This window comes from Pristis pectinata, chromosome 24 (assembly GCF_009764475.1).
Source record: "Pristis pectinata isolate sPriPec2 chromosome 24, sPriPec2.1.pri, whole genome shotgun sequence".
Taxonomy (NCBI): Eukaryota; Metazoa; Chordata; class Chondrichthyes; order Rhinopristiformes; family Pristidae; genus Pristis; species Pristis pectinata.
Genome location: NC_067428.1, coordinates 21811167 through 21823275, shown reverse-complemented (window position 1 = coordinate 21823275; position 12109 = coordinate 21811167).

Below are 12109 nucleotides of genomic sequence, written 5' to 3'. Positions count from 1 at the left end.
ATCGCGGGACTTCCACCCTGGGTTGGGGGGGGAGGGGATAGATTCAACGCGCATGCGTCCGCACTGGAATTGCTACAATGATGTAGCCAGGGGGAGTCGTCCATCAGCGAGTGCAGTGGCTCATAGAGCCGCCTCACCTCCATCTTAGAGCATGGAACAGGCCATTCGGCCCACCATCTTGTGCCTATCTTGATGCCAATTTATTAGTAAATATCCTCTTCCTGCATAGCATCCACATCTCTCCATTCCCTTCATATTCAGCTGTCTATCTAAAAGCCTCTTCCACGCCACCAAACTGTCTGCTTCCACTACTACCCCTGGTAACCTATCCCACTCTCCGCGTAATAAAACTGCCTCTCGCACTGCCTTTAAATTCACCCCCTTCCCCCCCCCCCAATCTTAAAGAATGTGCTCTGGTGTTTGATATTTCCACCCTGGGGAAAGGATTCTGACTGACTACCCTATCTATGCCTCTCATAATTCTTCAAACTTCCGGATCAGAATCAGGTTTATTATCACTGACATATGTTGTGAAATTTGTTGTTTTGCGGCAGCAGTACAGTGCAAGACATGAAGACATAAAAATAACTATAAGTTACAAAAATAAATAGTGCAAAAGAGGAATAACAAGGTAGTGCTCATGGGTTCATGGATCATTCAGAAATCTGATGGCGGAGGGGAAGAAGCTGTTCCTGAAACGTTGAGTGTGGGTCTTCAGGCTCCTGTACCTCCTCCTCAATGGTAGTAATGTGAAGAGGGCATGTCCCCGGTGATGAGGGCAGCACAGTAGCGTAGCGGTTAGCGTGACGCTATTACAGCGCCAGCGATCGGGGTTCGATTCCCGTCGCTGTCTGTAAGGAGTTTGTACATTCTCCCGTGTCTGCGTGGGTTTCCTCTGGGTGCTCCGGTTTCCTCCTACATTCAAAAGACGTACGGGTAGGTTAATTTGGGTTTAAAATGGGTGGTGTGGACTCATTGGGCTGGAAGGGCCTGTTACCACGCTGTAAATAAAATAAAATAAAATAAATAAAAATAAAAAATAAATGATGGATGCCACCCTCTTGAAGATGTCCTCGATGGTGGGGAGGGTTGTACCCGTGATGGAGCTGGCTGAGTCTACAACCTTCTGCAGCCTCCATACCAGGCGGTGATGCAACCAGTTTGAATGCTCTCCACTGTACATCTGTAGAAATTTGCAGAGTTTTTGGTGACATACTAAATCTCAAACTCCTAATGAAGTAGAGCCACTGGCATGCCTTGTTCATGATTGCATCAATGTGTTGATGTCTTGACCTTTGACTCAAAGATAGATCCCCTGAGATGTTGACGCCCAGGAACTTGAAGCGCTCACCCTTTCCACCACTGACCCCTCAATGAAGACTGGTATGTGTTCTCTCGACTTCCCCTTCCTGAAGTCCACAATCAATTCCTTGGTCATGCTGACGTTAAGTGTGAGGTTGTTGTTGCAACACCACTCAACCAGCCAATCTATCTCACTCCTGTACACCTCCTCATCACCACCTGAGATTCTGCCAACAACAGTGGTGTCATCAGCAAATTTATAGATGATGTTTGAGCTGTGCCTAGCCACACAGTCATGAGTGCAGAGAGGGTAGAGCAGTGAGCTAAGCACACATCCTTGAGGTGCGCCTGTGTGGATTGTCAGTGAGGAGGAGATGTTACTAGCGATCCGCACTGACTGTGGTCTCCCGATAAGGGAGGATCCAGTTGCAGAGGGAGGTACAGAGGCCCAGGTTTTGAAGCTTGTTGATTAGTACTGAGGAGATGATGGTGTTGAACACCGAGCTGTAATCGATAAACAGCAGCCTGATGTATGTTTTGCTGTTGTTTAGGTGCTCCAAAGCCGAGTGGAGAGCCAGTGAGATTGTGTCTGCTGTAGACCTGTTGTGACAAGTCCAGGTCCTTGCTCAGGCAGGAGTTAATTCTAACCATGACCAAACTCATCACAGTAAACGTGAGTGCTACCGGGTGACAGTTGTTGAGGCAGGTCACCCTGCTCTTCTTGGGCACTGGTATGATTGATGCCCTTTTGAAGCAGGTGGGAACCTCCGACTGCAGCAGTGAGAGGTTGAGGATGTCCTTGAACGCTCTAGCCAGTTGGTCAGCACAGATTTTCAGTATTCTGCCAGGTACACCATCAGGGCCTGACACCTTGTGAAGGTTCACCCTCTTGAAGGATGTTCTGACATCGAACTCTGAGACAGAGATCACAGGGTTGCCAGATGCTGTGGGCGATTAACACAGGTGTAGTGTTATTCTCTCTTTCAAAGCATGCATAAAAGGCATTGAGCTCATTAGGGAGTGAAGCATCACCTCCATTTATGCTGTTAGGTTTCATCTTATAGGAAGCAATGGCATGCAAACCCTGCCACAGCTGTCATGCTTCCGATTGTGTCTCTAATTTCACATGGAATTGACTTTTCGCTCTCACGATGGCCTTCCATAGGTCGTACCTGGACTTCTTGTGGGATTCTGAATCGCTGGTCTACAACGCCACAGATCTTGCCCTCAGCAGACTGTGAATCATCTGGTTCCTCCAGGGCTTCTGGTTTGGGAAAACTCGAACGGCACACATTCATCCACGCAGATCTTAATGAAGTCGGTGACGACTGTGAGAGATTCATTCAGATCCGAAGATGAATCCCTGAATATGGTCCAGTCTACCGATTCAAAGCAGTCCTGTAAACACTGCTCTGCCTCCCTTGATCATACCTTCACAGTCCTCACCAATGGGGTTGCAGTCTTCAGTCTCTGCCTATATGTCGGGAGTAGAAGTACAGCCAGGTGATTGGACTTGCCAAAATCTATCAGGTTTCACCTCCGCCTCTGACGCTTTAGGGAGAACAACCCAAGTTTGTCCAATCATTCCTTATAGCTCATACCCTCTAATTCCAGGCAGCAACCTGATAAACCTCTTCTGCACCTTTTCCACAGTCTCCACATCCTTCCTATAATCAGGCGACCAGAACTGCACACAATTCTCCAAAATCGGTATGATTACAGTTTTATATAGCTGTAGCGTGACTTCCTTACACCCCTACCAATGAAGGAAAGCATACCATACACCTTCTTTACCACCTTATTCACTTGCATAGCCACTTTCAGTGAACTATGGACTTGGACCCCAAGCTCCCTCTGTATTTCAATGCTGTTAAGGGGGCCTACCATTAACTGTATTCTTTCTCCTTTCATTTGATCTCCCAAAGTGCAACGCCTCACACTTGCCCAGATTAAACTCCATCTGCCACTTCTCTGCCCATATCTGTAACTGATCTATATCCCGCTATATTCTTTGATAGTCCTTTACACTGTCCACAACTCCACCGATCTTGGTGTCGTCTGCAAACTTGCTCATCTATCCATTTACATTTTCATTCAAATCATCGATATATACCACAAACAACAGAAGTCCCAGCACCGATCCTTGCGGAACACAACTGGTCACGGACCTCCAGCCAGAATAACAGCCTTCCACCCCTACTCTCTGTCTTCTATGGGCAAGCCAGTTCTGAATCCAAACTTGCAATCCCATGCATCTTTATCTTCTGAATCAACCTACCATGAGGGACCTTACCAACTGCCTTACTAACATCCATGTAGATAATTTCTGCTGCCTTACCCTCATCGAGCACATTTGTCACTTCCTCAAGAAACTCAATAAAGCTTGTAAGGCATGACCTGCCCCGTAAAAAGTCATGTCCACTGACCCGAAGCAGGCCATGCCTTTCCAAATGTGTATAAATCTCATCCCTAAGTATCTTCTCCAATACCTTCCCTACCAGTGACGTGAGGCTCACTGGTCTATAATTACCTGGATTATTCCTATTTCCCTTCTTGAACAAGGGCACAACATTTACTACTCTCCAGTCCTCTGGAGCCTCGTCTGTTGCTAGTGAGAACACAAAGATCTTTATCAAAGCTCCAGCAATCTCCTCACTTGCTTCCTTCAATATTCTGGGATATATGCCATCAGGCTCTGGGGATTTATCCACTTAATGCTTTTCAGAAGACCCAGCACTACCTCCTCCCGAATCTCAAAATGTCCCAGCACATTAGCATGCCTCATTCTGTTTTCACTATCCTCCAAATCTTCTCCTTGGTAAGTACTGAGGCAAAATATTCATTTGGTCCCTCAGCCACTTCCACTGACTCCAGGCAAAAATTCCCTCCTATACCCTCTCCTTAGTTATCCTCTTTTTCTTAATGTAAGTATAAAATGCCTTGGGATTCTCCTTGATCTGCTCACTAAGGACATTTCATGGCCCCTTTTGGCCTTGCTAATCACCTGCTTGATTTCCTGCTATCTTTATATTCCACAAGGGCCTAGTCTGATTTTAGCTTCCTAAACCTGACGTATGCTTCCTTTTCCTTCCTGACTAAATTTAGGACCTCTCGGGTCATCCAAGGTTCCATTATCTTACCATCCCTGTCCTTACTCCTTACCGGAACATGCTGATCCTGAACTCTGATCAGCTGGTCTTTAAATCAATGCCCCATGTCAGACGTGGACTTGTCTGACAGCAGCTTCTACCAACCAACGCCCCTTAGCTCCTGTCTCATCCTGTCAGAATTTGCACAACCCCAATTTAGTCCCTTCCCACAAGATCCAATTTCGTCCTTACTCATAACCATCTTAAAACATAATGAGTTGTGGTCACTATTCCCAAAATGTTCATCTACTATCAGGTCTGTCACCTAGCCTGACTTGTTTCCCAAAACTAGGTCCAGTATGTTCTCTCCTCCAATTGGACTCTCCACAGACTGTTTCAAGAACCCCTCTTGGATGCACTGAAGAAATCCCACCCAAAACTAAGCTTCTTGTATTAAGGAAGTTCCAGTCAATACCGGGGAAGTTAAAGGCCCCCTCCCCATATGACAACCCTGTTGTTTCTGCACCTTTCCATAATCTGTCTACATGTCTGTCCTCCACCTCTCAGTGGTTATCAGGGGGCCTATGATATAAGCCTTTCTTATTTTTGACCTCCACCCCAATTGTCTCTGTGGATGAGCCCTCCAGTATGTCCCTTCTGAGTACTGGTGTGATATTCTCCCTTACCAGTAGTGCAACCCCTCAATATCTTTCACCCCCTTCTAAAACAATGAAACCCAGGAATGTTTCGCTGCCAGTCCTGTCCCTCATGCAACCAGGTCCCTGTAATGGCAACAACATCGTAATTCCATGTGCTGATCTAGCCTCTAAGTTCATCATTTTTACTTATATTACTTCGAGCGCAGAAGTCAACACATTTCAGCCCATCAGTCCTTCCATGTTTATTGGCCTGTCCCTTGCAGTCCTTTCTTTCAGTCTTACTTGTCATACCATCTTGCCCTCAACCCAACCACCTGTTGCCCTGCTGCTGTGGTTCCCATCCCCCGCCACTCTTGCTTAAACCATCCCAGGTAGCACAAGCAAACCTCCCAGTGAGGATATTGGTTCCCTCCAGTTCAGGTGCAAACCGTCTTGTTGTACAGGCCCCACCTGCCCTGGAAGAGAGCCCAATGATCCATAAATCTGAAGCCCACCCTCCTGCACCAGCTCTTTAGCCACGTATTGAACTGTACTATGTAGCTATTTCTCACCTCGCTAGCATGTGGCATGGATTGTAACCCTGAGATTACAACCCTGGAAGTCCTGCTTTTTAACTTTCTACCTAGCTCCCTAAAATCACTTAGCAGGAACTTGTCCTTGCTCCTGCCTATGTCATTGGGACCTATATGGACCATGACCTCTGGCTGCTTACCGTCCCCTCTCAGAATGTCCTGTACCTGCTTCGAGATGACCTTGTCCCTGGTACTGGGGAGGCAACACACTATCCTGGAGTCTTGATTGCAGCCACAGAAACACCTATCTGTGCCCCTTACTATCGAGTCCCCTGTCACTATTGCTCTGCCTGAATTCACCCTGCCCTTCTTTGCCTCAGAGCTGGGCACGGTGCCACTGACCCGGCTACTGATGCTGGCCTCTGAAAGATCATCCCCCCCAACAGTATCCAAAGAGGTATACCTGTGACAGAGGGAAATGACCATAGGCAAACCTTGCACTGTCTGCCTACTCCCCTTACTTCTCCTGGTGGTCACACATCTATCTGTAACCTGCACCTTAGGTGTGACCACCTCACTAAAACTCTCATCCATGATGTCCTCAGCATCCCGGAGGATCCTGAGTACTTCTTTCTCAAAAGAAGTGATAGGCAGCAAATGCTGGTATTGCCAGTGATACTCACATTCAAAAGATGTTAACATTTAAAATTAACATGCTGATTATCTATGTTAAACTAAGGGCAGGGACAGTAATTTTAGGCTCATAGGAAATAACAGCATGGAGCAAAATGAATAGCAATGGCAAATATTGTCATACGACACAGAAACAGATTGTTTGGCCCACCACGTCTATCCTGATCATCAAGCCCCTATGTATACTAATCCAATTTGGGAATATTACACATCAGGTATTGTTCTGATGAAGATTCCTTGACCTGAAACTCTGACTTTGTTTCTCTCCCCTTGGATATAGATGACATGTTAAATGCTTCCAGTATTTCCATTTTGTTTCGAATTTCCAGCATCAGTTTCCTTTTGCTATTCCTGCTTGCAGTGTTGAGGGGAGATACAAATTCATTTTTATAGAATAAAGAGTCCTGATGCAGGGTCACAACCCAAAAAGTCGACTATCCACTTTCCTCTACAGATGCTGCCTGTCCCATTGAATTCTTCCAGCAGTTTGTTTTGCTCCAGATGCCAGCATCTGCAATCTCTTGTATCTCTATAAATTCATTTCCCTTGCTTTTTTGTCTGCTTATTGCAGGGTGAGACCTTCTACATTTGTTATTTTCTGCATTGATCATCCATCCATTCCTTGTACATTTTGTGAGGGAGGGTACAGTCCCACAATCTGATTTTGTGCTCAAATATCTTTATTTGTTCTTCCTTAGAGTCATAGAAAGATATGAAACAGGACCTTCGGCCCATCAAGTCCACACTGACCATCAACCATCCTTTACACTAATCCTATTTTTCATTCTCCTTACATTCTCGTCAACTCTCCCCAGATTATCCATTCATCTACACACTGGGGACAATTTACAGCGGCCATTTAACCTACCAATCCACACATCTTTGAGACGTGGGACGGAACTGGAGCACCCAGAGGAAACCCACATGGTTACAAGGAGAAAAGTCCATACAGGATTGAACTCAGGTGCTCTCAGGCAGCTGTTCTACCAGCCATGCCACTGTTCCTTAGCAAGAGTGATAGGATCTGCGTTGCTTGTCTTATATCATCGTCTCTTTTGTGGTCTTTCTCACCATTTTCTTCAGCCCTCACCTTTATTTCAGCTATCAATGGTTTCCTTGTGTGATGTTGTGAATTCATATCTGAAACAGATAGTTCAGTCTTGATTGGACAATTGTTTATTCTGTTTATGTAATTTGATTGATGCTGAAGGACTGGTGTTATTTGGTTTACATACAAATGTACATATTAGGTTACTCAGCCTCTTGTGCCTGCTGGGATTGGTTTATTATTGTCTCATGCACAGTAAAAAAAACTTTGCATGCCATCCAGGCAGATCACGCAAGTACATCAAGGTAGCAAAAATACAGAATATAGTGTTGCAGCTACAGAGAAAGTGCAGTGCAGGTAAACAAATAAAGTGCAAGAACTGAGACAAGGTAGACTGGGAGATCTTGAATTCACCTTTAGTGTATGAGAGGTCCATCCAAGCATCTGATATCAGCAGAATAATAGTTCCATTATTGAATGAGATCACAGCTGATCTAACTGCATTCTTGACTCTGTATTCCTGTTTACAGAGTAATCTTTCATCCCCTTGACTATGAAGAATCCATCAACCTCTGCATTAAAATTCTCTACTCTGCCTCCTACACAATTTGAGGAAGAAGTGTTTCGAAGACCCAAAACTCTTCCAGAGAAAAAAAATAATCTGTCTTAAATGGGAGCCTCTTAGTTCTGAATTCCCCCATGGAGGACACATTCTCTTCATATTCACCCTGTCAAAACCCCTCTCACTCTTCTAAACCCATGTACATACAAACCTCCCTGTCCATTGCAGGTATTAGTTCATTAAATCTTATTTGAATTGCTTCTTTAAATACCGAGATCACAACAATGCACAGCACTCCAGAGCCCCAAAACTGATGTACAACTTCCCCATTTTTATATTTAGTTCCCAACAAATAATGTTTTCCTCATTACTTACACACCAGCCTTTTGAAGCTCATGAAGTAGGACACTCGGGCTTTGTTTCTCAGAGTTCTGCAGTCTTAGATAATATGCTACTTTTGTTTTCATGCCAAATGGAGAATTCACATTTCCCCAAATTCTACATTTGACCACTTAACCTATCTATATAGTATCGTGGCCTCTATATCCTCTACATATCTTACTTCCTACCTACTTTTGGTTCCTCCATTTGTTTATATAAATACAGTAGTAAAATGTTGAAGCCACAGCATCAATCCCTATAGCACATTGTATCTTGCCAGACAGAAATCCACCTGTGCCCACTGTTTTCTGTTAGCCAGCCAGTCTCCTACCTACATCAATGTGTTACTCCCTACATCACAAGCTTTTATTTTCTGTAATAACCTTATCAAATGCCTTCTGGAAATCTAAGTCTATTCCATCCATAAGTTTCCCTTTATCATGGTACATGCCAATTCTCAAAGAACTTCCAACAAATTGGTCAACACGATTTCCTATTTGATTTTGTACAGTCAATTCTTGCTGTAGAGATGGTTACGCCGAAATCTGATATTTACAAGTAGCTTTAAGTAGAAATTGTTGCTTGTAGAAGCTGGGTTTATATTGGCAAAAGAACAAGCTGTACATGAAGAAAAATGGTTGTTTGCATAAGACATGGAATGCACTGCCAGGAAGTAAGATGTAAAATCATTCAGTAACTTTCAAAAAGGATATTTCACAAATATGTAATAGCAAAAGAAACTCGGGCCATTCATACATAAAATGAAAAAACTTCACAGCACCATTTTGAGTTTAAATTTCAGTGGTTTCCAGGCCAATATTTCTCTTCTAATACAACTGAAAAGAAATTGGAATACTTTTTTGTTAATCCAGTAAAAGCCTTTGCCGTCTTGGGTTTGTCCAATGGACTGTCACAATGTTTGGCATGAAACCGGTTAGCTGATATTTCATGTGGTAAAAATTATCTTTGGCTATGGGGTAACATTTACTTGTGAAATATTTATTTCCTCTAATTTACCTAAAAAAAAAGCACGTTTCCAAAGCAGACTGACAACTAATGAATTCTGTCAATCTTAACATTTGAAAGATGTAGAAGTGAAAATTAACTTCATGAAAAGCTTGTTCATTAAAATAGTGGCCTTCTGCAGACTGACAAATAGGCATAATCCTTGCCATTCAAATTCTTAGGCAATTGGAACACAAACTGTATTGGTTTAATTATTTCAAATTTCCTGTCAGCAGTTCTCAGTAATAACCCACAACAGCAGTAAAACTCTATTCTATTGTCATGCTAATTAGGCAAAATGATCGTCTCTGCAAAATCCTCCATGTCCATTTGTCCTTGTAGTGAATTAGCACTGATCTTTCTTCTCCAACATTTGAGAATCCAGTTACATTCAGTTGGCTTCAAAGGGCAGACCACATTGTATGTCTGACTCTTAATTCCCCAAACATTGTTCTGAGCTCTTATTGGAAGATATTACCAGAAAGACAGAAGATTCAAGAATGTGCTCAAAGCCTACCTAACAAAAAATGAAACATCCCCTCTGACCCTTGGAATTCCTGGCTAATGACTGCTCAGTTGAGGACCATTCAGGTTGGTATTGAGAACCTTGGGTCTATGCTTTACCAGCACCCAAAAGTCCATCATCAAAGGCAAAAGCAGTACATCACCCACAAATCACCCACTCACCTACCACAGGTACCCGGTGGCCCCACCCAGGGAAGAATCAATCACCTCAGATCTCACAGAACCAGACTGGAAGTAATTTGTGCTCTATCCCCAGGTGTGTGTCAATTTATTAAACATGTTCACCTACAGTATTGACAACACAAATTCATTTGCAAGTTCTTACCTCTAGCTAGCCATCAAGTGACAGATACGGTGGTGTAAATGGCTACCTTAATATTACAAGCAACTGAACTAAAGTAATGATAGCACAAGGCAAAAAAAAAATTGACTTGTTCAGGGCAGAAGGTTAGGGAGAGAATTGCAGCCTTCAGCAGTTTCTCTGAAAAGAATAACTAGCTTCCACTCTAATTCTGATCCCAAGGCGTGAATTCTTTCAACATGAGAAGACCAGTTCACACCAGCCATTACATAGTCTTGACAGTGGTCTTGATCCAATAAGCAAGGAGTTCCAAGGCTAATGGGCACCACTCTTCCACAGACTTAAACAGACTACAGGAGCAGGCGTGTAAATGAACACACACATCTTTCCCCACACCTCTTCCTCCACTCTGAACCCCTCCCTCCTTAGTCTCCTCGCAGCTTCCTCCCTTGGCTCAGCTCCCTCCTTAGTCCATTCCCTTCCCTTCACTCTCAATTCCCTTGCTCTCCCAACTACCCACTTTCCCCAGCAGTGTCCCAGCCTCCAACCAGGCAGAGGTCTTCCCTAACCACTATCAAATATAGGCTTTAAACCATCACTGATCATGAACGCTCATTGAAGCCAGAGTATGAGAATTTTAGATTTTTCAAAGTTCACTAGATGTGGACATTGCTGGCAAAGTTAGCACTTGTTGTTCATTCTTAATTGTTGCTGAACTGAGCAGCTTTCTCAGCTGTTTCAGAAAGCAGTTATTGTCAACTAGACTGGTGGGTTTGGAATCATGCAAATGAGCCAGTGTGGTAAGCTGACAGATTTCTTCTCCCAAAGGGCATTTGTGAACCAGATAGAAATTAAAAAGCAAGTGAGATTTTTCATTCTAGATTTAATTATTTGGACTTAAATTCTGCCTAACAGTGGGAGGATTCAAACTTGCTTCTGTGAATCAATAGACTAATGTTACCAGAAACAGTGTGGAAGCCCTGGACAAAATGGAGTACCACAGTAAGAATTTAAAAATTGAAGTGCTGAAACAGTAGTGTAGAATAGTATGTGCATGGTGATGCATGAACTAGACTTGTACAAGTAATTGTACATTAGCAAGACCCAGGGTATGGGCAGAGGATTCTGTTCGGTCACCAAGTCCAGAGTACAAAGAATTTAGGAACCTATATGAGAACAGGCAGAAAATGGAGAGGATAGCGAGTAGGATGCCTGAAAACAATGGGTAGGATTCTTGTTTTATCAGAAAGTACATACCAGTCCAGCCTGAATATCATGCATAGAGTCTAACTCCAATGGAGTGGAGTTAAATATGGCTGGATGATAAGGGGGGGGGGGGGGTGGCAGATCAATTTAGATTACCGGATACTCAAAAGAGATCAGGTAACTTCCACTCAGCCAGACAACAAAACCAGTGAGCATCCATATACCTTCCAAATTTCCCCAAATTCAGGTCTTGCTATAGACCATTCAAGGTGTAACAATATTGAACAGGGGGGGAAAAAAAACACAAGGACAACAGCACAGTGCAACAGTGGGATTTTAGCAAGTAAATTTAAAAATCTGTTCAGATTAATAATAAAAAACTAGTACCCAACATGTCAATTTTTTCTCTACCATAACCTGGTATTTCACTGGCATATGGAAGCTATGCTGACATGCCTGACTTAGTCGCAGAACAGTAAGTAGCTACACATTTACAGTTGACAGAGAAGCATGAACTGAAGATATGAAATGAAGTCCATAACTCCAAGATAACAAATCATAGAATGCTAAATGGCTGATGGTACCTGCCCTTGGTTGGAGAAGAGAAACCAAGAATAATTCTGAGAAGTTTACAAAGGAATATTGAGTTTCTTGTTCCATCTCAGAGCACCACAAATGACAGTATCTAGATGATCATGGAACAAATCCATGCTAAATACAACAAATAGTCAAAAGCAGACAGCCTCACATAAATGCAGTGACATTAACACAGATATGTCCACTTAGGAGAACTATCAAAGTCAATAGCATCAGGTGACATGTTATT